Raw genomic sequence first — 13,049 nt, 5'->3', positions numbered from 1 at the left:
CAATTTAGGTAATGCACTGACTTGACATATTTAAACGTACTCGGCTTTACGTTCCAGCCAGCGTCTAACGTTCCCATGACAAAGCGCTAACAGATAAAGGCACAGAAACAAGTAGGCTCGCCTAATACAAAGGCCGGAATATCGCCGTAAGGGTACTGATCTATTGATAAGGCTTAGTCGAAGTGCAGGGTAAAGTTCGACAGATAACCTCCCACTACTACTACAGAGGACTTTTTCTATAATACAATAACTTAATTCTCAGTCAATTTTTTAAATCATGTCAACTTACGTATGTTTTTCTAGCATTGGACCCATCCTTATTCAGTCGAAAGCCTGCCAGTCCCTCTGAGGGCTTACGGCTGCTGGAAGCTGACAGTGCAGTTAAATCTATATACTACAGCATATTCACATGTATGTAGTATTAATAATGGCAACAATAAAAGACATCTTTTTTGTTACTTGCATGATAGCATTATTTGCCGTTCTCAAAATACACCCGGAAGTCTTTGTGTATCAGCCTCGTAGTCTTTTGTCAAGTGGTGTCTGGGGTGTAGGTACTATCCTAATCACTTAATCCGTTCATATTGTATTTCCTATAAGGCTACACCTGAAACCACCTGAACTTGCCGCTCTCTACTGGTAAACTCGTCATCGGTGCCACGCTCTCGGGATCCACCCACACATTGACTACAGCCTCGTGAGATATTGCACCACGGGAGGTATTAACTGTCTGAGCCGCTGGTCGTGCACGGATGAAAAGGATGGGGATAGGACCTTCCTGCAGCTGGCCGCCAGGACCACCTAGTCTGCCCTAACTCTCCGACGAGATACCCAACGGCCAATAGCAGATGCAGTAGCTCCACTGCCACCTTTACGGTCACGTTGGTAACCCGCGCATATCTTCCTGTGAGGGGAGAGTGCACGACAGACGGCCAGCAGCCGTTCGGCCGCTTGCAACCGATCAGTCGACCGACCAAGTATTGCCACCCAGCGACATGAAATATTACAATGTTATTATTATTATCACAGTAGCCAGACGCCGGCGGCGCGAGTTGCACGGGCATTGGACATACCCGTCGCTCTCTCGAGAATACTAAATTGGGGTTAAGTCGCGTACCTTGTCGTACAGCGTCCTGAACCGTAGTAATCGCGGCGGCGGCAGCCTAGTTTGAGCCTTACAATAAATTATATCAAATCCCGGTGGCCCATGGCCACTACGAGAGTTTTTCGTCCCTTGTCTTTTTCATCGTTTTGGATCGAAGATTGGAGCAGCAAAATGGCCAACTTGTGAGCTCTCGATCGGTCTCGGAGTGAAGCGCAGGGGAGCAAGTGAAGGGCAACGAACGCCGACGGACACACGGCCTAAACTATTTTATGTAACAGCACAGCGCGAACGAGGACAGCCACAACGGCGACGAGAAGGAAAACGAGAATGCGGGAGGGATGCACTGCCTGTTCACCTGAACGACTGCTACTGTGGCCGGATGGCGATTTGAGCGCATGCCGCTACTCACCCACGAAAATTGCCTCTTCCATGAAAATGTGGAGATAGAACGAGGGGTCTATGACCTATGAAATCTCGATGACGACGTGAAACCTTAGCGGGATAAAGCAGCAATGGGGGTAGCCATAGTGCGGTAGGGTGCGGTAGCGGACTAGAATGGACATCATTCAAATGGTTTCTATCGAAGAAGTCGGTCCGTCGATAGGTCGCCAGTTGTCGCCAGTCGCGTATGAACAATTTTATGGAGGTCGAACACCAGTGCCCCTATCTATGTATCGAGGGTTTTTTGATGACGGTAAAGACAAAGACAACACCAACGAGAGCGATACACTGGTAGGGCATGTATCTATATACCTCGCCCATATATAGGTTACTGCTGAACACGAAAACATATACAAGAAGGAGTCATTACACAGCAGGGATACAGCTCAACGTCGGCATATAAGGGAGTTGTATTGGACAGGGACCATGCGGCCAGTTGCGTGGCGAAGGTCCCTGGGGAGGCTGAGCCGGGATTTGAGAATGGAAGAAGGCTGTTCGAGGGTCAGCAGGACCAATGGATATAGAGCCCTTATAAAGTCAATACAACTGATTTTAGACCACTTTTCGGCATTTTTCTCGTTTAAGAGCTAATATCCGTTTGTTCACATGGACGCATTAAATCAATGGTTCGTTGTATGACTTCTAGAATAACTTTGACTAATAGGTTTGATGCAATGCATTTTTTAAGTTACGTCTAAATTTCTGAAGACGTCTCTCTCATAAATATACAAACAATAGTTTTATATGCAATAGTATTGTTATTACTACTATATATTGTTTTCTATATTTTATTCTAGAGGTTGATTTTGGCTTTGGCTAAAGTCTTTATATAATGTCGATTTATATGGATTATCGCATATATATATATATATAATGTATAAAGCGTATCTCACCGCTTACATTCGGGCATATATATACGACACGTATCGGTCGACTGGTATAATACGAATGAAGTGCGTGTCGCGCGGGTGTAAAGCTAGCACCATACAATGGTAGCATAATAGCACATGTATTTTTAAGATCCTAAATTACAGTAGTTCTTTTTGTGTTTTATTTTTTTCATAAAAACTTGCCGTTTTTCAATAATTTCATCAAGTGTGTGCAGATTCCAACATCCCGTATTATGTAGTCGTGCCTCTAGTGTCCAAAGCTATCGCGTTCTGCTGTCGCGCACGAGAGCTGGTACTGTGGCTGTGCATGCAACGATTTACCGCCTCCGTCTGCAGAGAGAGAATAGCAACAATTAAGTGAAGGCACAATTAAACGTGGCATGAAGCATTTGCTCACGAGCTATGAAACGACTTAAAGGCAATCGCACTGTACAGCTGTGATGCCGTACGCCTGCTGCAAGGAATAGGCAGACTTCGGCGATATCGGCATTTGCATTATCGGACAAGCCATTTAAAACGACAAGCAGTTCAAAAAGTCGCTGCGAGCATTCTGTTAGGTTTCTTCCCATTCTCTCTCCTAGCCTTTTCCGCTCACCGCACCGCGTATCGATATATTCATGGCCAAATTCGTTTACACGTATCGGTCGAATAGTATAAAACGAATGGAGTGTGTGTCGCGCGCGTGTAAAGCTAGCATCGTACTATGAGCTAAGCATTCTAGTATCTGGGGCGCACCTCTACGCCATTTAGCTATCGGAAGCTGGGCTTTCGTAGGCGCGCGGCTATTATCCTGTTGCAGTCACCGTGCCATTGTCACAGTGCGCCGTACCGCAAGGGCTCGCTTGCATAGCATACACGCGACGTATCTAAAAACGATCCCGTCACAATGAGCATCAGCAGTACGGGCACGCGGTGAAGGGAATGCGTAAGTTGGCACGACGTCGCCATATACTGAAATACAGCGTCACATCTGTAATTCGAAAAACTGCTGCCTACCAGCTCATAGAGAATGTGAAGAGGATAGAAGAGGCTGTCAGGTGTGGCTGGACGTAAAGGGGTCCTTAGTTGAAATTGTCTGCCCCCACCTCAGCCTTGCTCGTAGAGGGGGTCCTTTTACGCAAGTGCAAAAGCATCGTTGGGAGAACGAGGAAGCTTTTAGTTATTTCAGTCAGGCCACTATGCAGAGAGTTATCTGAGTTGCAACTGAAATGGTACATCGTTCTTACTGTGAGGCCGCGCAAAGGAAAACGATTAAGGCAAATTTATGGGCCGACGTCCCGAATACTAGTGACGCGAGCGACGCTAGCGGCTGAATCTGCGGCGCGGGACAATACACATTTATGGCTTAGGGGCAATCGCAACAAACCGATGAACGTCGGCGTGGCAAACTCGTTAGAGCGTGCGCGTAAAGGACGGTTGAGCGAGGAATTGTCACCTTCACCACTCACAGACTATAAGGCGCTCGCCATGCCATGACCCTAAACGCAGCTAGCAATCAACAACAATGAGGAAAGATAACGCATTACGAGTCCAGGGGTACTTGTCTATATATGCAAAGAGTTAATAATGCATATGATACAAAATACGTAAATATGACGTGACTTGACAAGAAACTATTTTGTCTTTTGTTAGCTTGAGGTATACTGTATATACGTGGAAGATTTTACGATACTATCAACTGTGACACTCCGACGACTCTGAGTACTTCAGGGAACTTTAAAGTGCTAAACACACAAAGGAGCATAGTAACTATGAGCGTATAACTTTGTCACTGCATAACCAAATACTTTGTTTCGCAGTATGACGATAATTTGGCGTCTGACATTGTGCGCATTTGTGTAGTTGGCACGAAACGCATAGTTTTAACCGAAAGAACCCATCTGTCGATCCAAGGAGAGCAAAGGGTCAAGTTCACATCGTACGATAACAAACGATTCAATCCACCGAAGGAAGATAACGTTGAACGAGGCAGGATTTTTAGGAATAAAATGACCTACGTTTCTTCATTGTGTGACATGCAATGTCTGTCTCGAGCCTTAATTTATTACAGTTTGTAAATTTACGAAACGATAATCGTTCACCGCCGAAAAGGTTTACTTTGTCCCAAATTAAAAGTTGCGCGTACAAAGTCACTTACTTTAAGATCGAGGTAACAGAAAGACTTTTGCCATGTGTGACTTTTCTCTATGGGGACGCCTTCAATAGCTCAGGGAACACCGTATGCATCAGCCTAATGCACTAATCGTGTTTCGACAATTTTTGTCTAAACTTTCTGTGATCCTCAGTAGCACCTGCGTAGACGTAGGACGGAAGTAATAGAAAGTAGTCTTCGCTACTGGCGGCGGAATACTAAATCAAAGCATTGCGTAGACAAGTGAATAAGTCTACTAAAACAGAAGTCCAATGTAGAACTCACGGGGCACAGTGGCACGCTCCGGCGTATCTGGAGATTGTCACGGCAAGGCCCACTACGGAAATGGCGAGAATTCTATAGCACGATGAAGTTGATTTAGGCCTAGGGTATAGTATAGTCCATAGACGTTGTTATGCTGCCTCGTTTGCAGCATTACCTTTGCTACGATCGGGGTAATTCCTCGAGCAAGCCTTGAAGCGGCCCTAGCACGCGTCTAACCTATCTGCTAGGTAGTCAACAATATCTCATTCCCTAGAGAGCAGCGGGCGGTAATGAAAACGAACACTTTTATTTTCAGCCTTTCTCAATAGCATAGATGGTGCCATTTTGGTCCTACTGTGGAATTCTTGACCCTATTTGTGGTAGTAAACAGAGTTACTCTCACTGAGAGCCCTCAGCCACGAACGATATAAGCTCTAATTAATATCATCTATTGCAATGAGCATTTTTTTATAACTTGTAGAAGCTGTCGAGCCTTTAATCCTCCGTTCATCTAGGCCAAGAATGGCATCGGCCTGACCTTTCTACTCTGAACACGATACTCAGTTCATATGCGAGAAGGTGTTCCACTTAACTAGGGTTGGGGCCGGAATTGGGACACAGTGCCTTTGTGAGAGTGGGTCAATGTAACGCTTTTTCAAGCCATTCAGAAACACCAAATGCTAACAATATGGAGGGATTATCAAACATATTTAAGCTATTGGTATAATAAAGACTAATCTAAATACTGCTTAGCACAATGTAGACCGCAAAACAACAGGAAACAGAAGATTCAGTTCACCTATAGGTATTTTTTGTGCCTTTCATTGGATTTTGTATATGTTAAAATTAAAAATATATAAAAAAGAAATGAAAAAAATGAAAAAGAAAAAGAAAACATAAAAATAATTACGTATCAGATACTAACTTTATCATGTTTGTATCAAATTAACATAACCATTTAATCTTATCTTATATAACCTGTTATCAATTTAGTTATAGCGATCTTATTTCCGTTATTGCGCAGTAAATCAACGAGTGTTTTTAACAATATTAAAACTACACAACAAAGACACCTATGGAAACCGGCATCAAGCAGGCTATTATCCAACACGACTAGAGTTTACAGCATACGCATATGTATATTAATAACATCCCACCAACTGTATCCTATCTACCTAAGGGTAAAATTGTGTTGATAGTAAAAACAACGAAAGCATCGTATCGTCTTGAAGACAACAAGAGAACTGACCCAGGCCTTCGGTCGCATTGCCTCAACAACCGTTTCTGCTGGTCAGCAGTGCAATAACAATGAGTAATTGCACCTGAGATGCTGTTTAGGCTCCTTAGCTGCCTGCCGTGCTGCATCTATCTCTCACCCTCTTACTCACCCCTGAGCTGGGGGAGTCCGAGGGCGATGCGGGTAACATGAACGTTGCCAGCGAAGGGGTTGATGTCTATTTTTGTCTCGTCGACTGTGACGGGAAAGGCGTTGAGGGGTTGGAAGCAATCCTGCAAGACGCGCTCTGGGTGGAGGCAGCCGTATAGTCTTAGTTACCCCGAGGGAGGAGAGACGGTCAGACCTTCGGCGCCATTAAGATGTAAGACGGCCGTGGCTGTTTGGGATTCGCTAGTACAGCACTGGAGCTGCTTGCTTGCGTTTCTGCGTACTCACTCACTTGTCGCTGGCCGTCTGCTCGTTCGCTGCTTGCTAAAGTATCGCGTACGGTTGGTGATACTCAATAGCGAGGGAGATCTCAAGTCTGATCGCGTGGGAAACGGGTTTTATGTCCACGGTTGTCGCTTTATTGCATTATCCATCTGTGTGGATATTTACGAGTTACTCGACAGGCGCCAGCGACTTCGACGGCGATGAGTCGACCTGTGCAGAACTCTATCCGCTTGGTGCTACTGTCCGTCTCGGTAAGTGGTATAACCCTCTTCGGAACGTCAGCCTACGTTCCTGCGGGAAACGAACCTGCAGGCCCTAGTGGCCATGTGATCCTTATGCAGCGAACGCCGAACGCCTTCCACCAACAGTATAGTAGTTTGGACAGAGGCGCATATCGTCACAAATAGTCTAACCTGTGTTGCTTCGTCTCTATGAACGGAACAAGCGCAAGAAGCTTTTCATCTGCGCGTTCGCCAGTGTTTACAGCCAACCCCCACTTGTCCCAGCAGTAGCCCCGGAAAGAGAGAAACCACCAGCGACTGTCGTAAGCCAGGACTTGCGTTTGCGATTGACTGCTTTTTGGGGCTACTATCTCAAAGAAGAAGGCTGCACTCGGCTAAGGTTTCGTGGACTGCTAGCTAGGTAGCTCCACTTACAGCCGATCCAATTCCTTGACAATTTTATTGCTAAATCCTGTTGTCGGCTGTTCGATGGCGGAATCGATGTTGTTATTATTGTTGCTGCTACCCACCCTTATTGTTCCGCATGTCTTCGTACGGGATTAAATTTTATACGTATTGAGTGGTGGGCAAACATTAATTCCTGTTCCGGCTGGAGGTTTCCGTCATAGATCACAATGAACATCCGTAGTTAAGATGCTGAGGCATGAAGCCTAAAGGCTTCACCAGCACTCAGATAAGACACAGCTTTAAACGTTAAAGTTGCCCAGCGTTGGTAGTACAATAATTAATTTATAACTTACGCCTGTAACATTACACTTAACTGTCTAATGTGATTAATTTTATCATCCCGTCTTAAGCCTATCGTATGCACATGCCCAGAGGAAACTACAGAATCGTAACGTTGTTATAACTGTGCAAAAAGAGCCACTAGTCGTTACTATTGAAATTAGCGTTACATCTGCTACGTTTTAGAGGTTCCTTTTATTTGCGAATCGCAAATTTACGTTATTTCTACAAGTGTCCTAGCTGTTGCACCCGAAGAAAAAAAGTTTCTAGCAATCATAAGGCCAGCTCGTGAATATGAGAAAGTCTAAGCTTAGTTGGCGGCTAGAGATATTATAATTCGTGGATTCTGTCGGAATTTGATAATAACCATTTTAGTCTGGACTCATCTTTTTCAAGAAATTTAGATTAACAGCTATAAGAAGACTGCCTGCTAATAAATAAGAGAAAAGTATATTATTATGTGCCTAAGCTGCGTCCTTGTGCGACGTATGTACAAGTGGAATCTAAGGTTAGATGCGCATGATTCTTTTTAACATCATAGACATCAACTCGATACAAAACAATGCCAACTTACCTCGTTAGATCTCTTTGGAACTCCGTCCGCCTGCACTGATTTTGCTTAATTTACCACCTGAAAATCAGTCCCTAATTTCTCATGTCTCCATTTCCAACCTTTTTACCGTGATTGTACTAGTGCAGGTCATTTTCAGGTCGGTTCTCACCATAGTCTATTAGCTGGGCTTTAAGTGGCCCGTTCGTGAAGATTTTCAGTTGCATGAAGTTCCCAACTTAGGTAGCCGGGTGGTAAGGCAACAATGTCGACACTCGAGTACTGAGTGATGCCGCTACACACATGGCCGATTCAATGTATTCTAATAATAGCGATCAAATGTTTATTGATCTAGTTACAAGATAGCTCTCCCGGCCGTCTAAAACACTGAAAAAAAATTACAATAATCCTACATCATATTACCTACTCTTGGTCGTTTTCTTATTAATAATTGTAGTGCACGATACGTACTCTGACTCTCTCCCCCATGTTCCAAACTTCCGTCGACACATCCTCACGTGCACACAAATATTAGAGGGAATCAAGTTTGCGAAAGTTCGGAATAATTCGGCAATTCGAATTTCGTGACGGCATTTTGCCCTTTTTCGCCTCCGTCTTCTTTGGACGATCTCCCAAAGGTACTCTGACATGCAGCAATGTGCCTTGCTTCTGTACTTTGGGAGATTCTTCGGTCACGTGCCTGCCTGTTACTATCGCTGCTACAGTTCGCTTCACCATTACCACCAGGTACGTAAGAAAGCCCTATGTCTTCGGGGCGATCGGCAACGGTTCGAAGTTGAGATTCTCTCTGGCGCCGGTGGCGGTCTGTCTGGACGTCTGCCCGCCTGTCTGCCTGCCTGCCTGCCTGCCTGAAAATTCAATTTAAACTTCAGCTTAATTATCGCTTTGCAAGTATGCTTCGGCTGCCGTTACTGCCGCCCACCCCTACTCACAGCGCTCTCTGTAGTAACAGCAGCAGCACAAGCAGTGGTCGTAGTAGTTCCGCCCGTCGTTTCGTCTCACTCTAGCCGTTTCTCCCGCCCTTAGCACCTCACGCTTCTCCGTTTCAGAGTCGCGCTGGCTTCTTCATTTACGGCAGAAGAAGCCTGTGAAGCAGCAAACTGGCCTGTCGGCCGGCCGGCGAGCCGCAACTGAGTGGATGAAGATTTCTTGATACCCCTCTTCCCTCTCTCTCTCGCTCGCTCTCTTTAGCAGTCTTTCGTTTTTTTCTCTGTTTCCAGTGCAGTGTTCTCTTTTCCCTTTTCTCTTTTTTCCCTCGTCCTCTTCGTCGTCGTCGTCCTGCTCCTCCTTCCGCTTGCCGTGGCCGCTCCTGAACTACTGCCTGTGCCCTTTTGTTCTCCCATCTCTTCTTAATGTCCCCTTGATGTTATCCACTTCTTCGGCGACTTGGCCGATGCGGAATGCCTCTCCCGCAGTGGCCAACCCCAGCAGCAGCCCGCTTTGGCTCTTGCGCCGAAAGCAGCGGCGGCAGCAGTAGCTTCCGCAACAACAGCATTGGCAGCTAGCCTGTCTGAAGTTTTCGTTTTGTACTTATTCTTTCCCACACAGTAAGAACTGAATTGTATTTGTGCGTCACGATGCTGAGCGTGTGCCGCAAAGCCCGCAAGCAGTAGCTACAACATAGAGCCACCGCTGCTGGCTGTACCGGCTGACCGACCACACAGTAGCACTTCTTGTTTTGCATTAACGTCGCCTTAGTTTTCCTCGAACTGACTTTAGGCCGTTGCGACGACCAGTGCTGCTTCCGCTGCCACCAGCGCCACGGTTTATATAACGTCTTGAGACTTTCAAAGTCGAGCGAAGATCTGCCTCAGTCTTTGTCTATCTTTCTTTGCCTCTCGGGTGAAACGAATGAGGAAGGGAAGGCACAACTTTGGCACGAGAGAGGTTTTCGAACCACTCACCGGGACAAAACTAAGGAGCAGCGATGCTATAGCATACGATCGGTAGAAAGGGGGGACTTTTCAGACCGAAGCCACAGATGAGGAACGTGAAAGGAGCGAGGAAAACGTTGATGGCGAGGCGGAGGCCGAGAAGGCAGATCGTGCAGCGACCGACGCAGGAACTCCGTCCGTGCACTGAGTTGAATTGTATACAAAAAGTGGATTAATTGCTACTTAACAATTTGCACTTTAATGAAAACGAGAACGAGCAGCAGGACAACGGTTGGGAAAATGAGGACGACACATGGATGGCGGTTGAAGGCAAGGCGAGTACCAAAAGCAATAGAGAAAAAAAAGATAGAAGAGGCGGCAATGAGTGGTATATTGAAAAGTATCTTTCTGAAAGAAAAGTATGTAGACGTTGCAGTGTAAGGGGATGGGTTTACGGTTCGAGAAGGATCGAAACTGTGGGACGAGGTACGCGCAGCAAAGGCCGGTGAACAATATGAATATTTAAAGTTAAACAATCATTGCTTTTAGGTAAATTTCGTCCGGATTATAGTATATGTAAAAGTTCAGGTGTGATGAGGGGCGTTCGTTAATTATAGTAAAATCATCAACAGTAACTGAAACATATTAACACTTGATAAAGAAAATAATGCTAAATCCAATTAGATAATTTCAGCATAACTTCCTTATATAGTTCTCTGTTTCTGAAACAGTTACTGGAAACGCCCTCCCCGCTTTCCACCTTATTTGTCTTTTACTTATGACTATCAATTTTAACCTACAAAACCTAACCTGATTTCAAATAGTGAAATACTTCAACTGAATTAGATAATACCCAAAAGATTAGTAGTTGCTAGAGTAGGATAATATTTCCATTTGTATTTATTTTGTCCGCTTTCTTTAGCGTTCCTATCGCCATTTTTCTAAATTGAGTAAATTTAAAGGTATGTTAGGATCACATAATGAACCTAGATAGCTGAAGCTCGCGAAATAGCGGAAGTCCTGACAATATGTGAAGACCTTCTATTTCTAGTTTCACGTCAACACTCAGATTCAGACCAAAGCAATCTGTCTTTTAAACATGCGATCTTTCATCATTTTTAGGACCACATTCAACGGTTTTTTTCAAAAAGTTTTAGCATACCTGAATAGTTACCGAATTAGCTAGTCAAAGGAGCACAGAATGCCGTTATAGACCCATCCTTTGGGACTAAAGGCGCAAACATATTCTTACGTGAGGTAATGATTAAAAGCTATTTTATGTTACGCGGAGAATTTTCGTCGGTGGAATTATAACATCCTAGCAATATCTGGGAATGGCAGAAACATTTAAATGTTAAAAAAATTGATTTTTATTTTGTATTGATTATGAAAATGATCGTACAGTAACTGCACTCGGCTCTGTGAAGTACGGAAAATACGTTTTTATTTAGCGCAAACAACGTGTCGTTCCATTTAAGAGTCAATCTTTTGCACGTGAATTACACATGAATATGTGAAGCTTTCCCCTTTTTAATTAACGGTAATTGCAAAAACTCGAGAGCTGTCGACTTCGACTTTTTTATCGTCCCTACAGGCAAGTTGTGAACCATTTGAAACGAAAAAGCGAAGGCCGCTGGGGTACCCGAGGAGTTACTTGAACTTGAAATGGGTCACCTCCCTCGAGTGCTTCCCTATACTCGGCTGTTCATCACGTTTACTTAGAAGGGGAAGCCAATAGAGAAGTTTATCCTACTGTGAACGCGGACATTAGTTTGGACGCAGTAGAGTCGCTCGCTCGCGCGCGCGCGCGCGCGCGCCGTTGGGGGTTAGGGGACCAGACTGCTTCGGCTGTTCGCTACATTTCTTCAACTACGAACATTACCTCTTCCTGGAGGAAGCCTCGCTGAGAGGGGGTTAGAAATGGCCATATTTCATGCAGTATCATTGCAGGATACAACTAGTAATCCAGGATTATCTTCCAGTACCGTTGTTTGCCACTGTTCAAGCAAAGCGAACTGACCGAGATATTTTACGAATTTATCTGCCTTGTTTAACCTGTAAGAAGAAATCGCTTGGCTGGCAGAACCCGCGGAAGGTTGATACACAGATGAACGTTCCTAATGCCACACTATGTATTATTAGGACAACGACCATTTCGTACGTCTCTTCTTTTGATATAGCTTAGATTACGAATTTGCGACGTTATATAATCCTTTGCTGGCACCGAAGAAGGAGGGGACCAAAACGATTCGAAAGGATGTCTGCGGCACGGCACTAATTCAAAATTATTCTGTTATTAGCTTGATTTGTTGTTTATGTTTTGAACAAGTAAACGGAAAGAGTGTTAATGGCGCTGTCAGCAATTTTGAAAAGACATTAAATCATAATAAATATTAATGTGATCGCAACATTAGAAAATGTACAAAGCCCTTGTTCACATGTAAATACAAACTTCCTCAGGAAAAGCCTCCTAAACAATTATAAATGGCAATAGAAGATACCTTGCACGGAGAAAGTGGGTTTCTTTTTTAATAAAACCTTTGCTTAATTCGCTTCATTTAATTGTTATTTATATTTTGTTTAAGATCTACATGATGTTTACATTATCTCTCCAATTAAGTAAACCAAACCAAATATTCTTATATTAAATGCGTCACGCATTACTGAAACCCCCAACTATACGTCCAGTATATTCAGTTCTTTTTCAGAACTAAACATAAAATAAACTATGTTACAGGCTGTATAAAGCGATATAGATATATATGTATATCTTGCCAGAGGGTTTCCAAAGTGGCAGATGTGAAGTCATCACGTAGCTTGAATTGCGCGCTTGATTTTTGCCTCTGGTTAAAAATTTACAGAAAATTGAATAAAAACTGGAAGTTTCTTTTTTCTTAGTGTAAGCGCAAAAACGAAAAATGCAACAAAGTATCGAGCATACAAGAAGGCTAGCGGAGTTACTGCCGGCAAGACAACAAAATAGAAATATAAGTCAGCCTAGCTAGAGTTTAAGTTAAGCCAGGCCTTAGCAACATATTGACGCTGCTTACATGGCTTGGGGTTCAGAATTTATATTAGACATTTTGAAGTTTCAGTCAACTTTTCCCGTGCAGCAGGACAGATGCGACGTAACAAC

General features: G+C 44.1%; 1 long non-coding RNA gene across 1 annotated transcript in view; it reads left to right on the top strand.

Annotated features, from left to right (window-relative positions):
• The window catches only part of LOC147758737 (uncharacterized), a 28,207-nt gene extending 15,737 nt beyond the window's left edge, over nt 1-12,470 (top strand). Inside the window, exon 2 of the long non-coding RNA XR_015319057.1 lies at nt 11,508-12,470. This is a non-coding gene — a long non-coding RNA (uncharacterized LOC147758737). The remainder of the gene's footprint in view (nt 1-11,507) is intronic.
• The last annotated feature ends 579 nt before the right edge of the window (nt 12,471-13,049 follow it).

The sequence above is a fragment of the Varroa destructor genome, unplaced genomic scaffold (assembly GCF_002443255.2).
Source record: "Varroa destructor unplaced genomic scaffold, Vdes_3.0 BEIS01000001.1, whole genome shotgun sequence".
NCBI lineage: Eukaryota > Metazoa > Arthropoda > Arachnida > Mesostigmata > Varroidae > Varroa > Varroa destructor.
The sequence above is the reverse complement of the archived record's forward strand: the minus strand, read 5'-3'. Positions and strand labels throughout refer to the sequence as shown.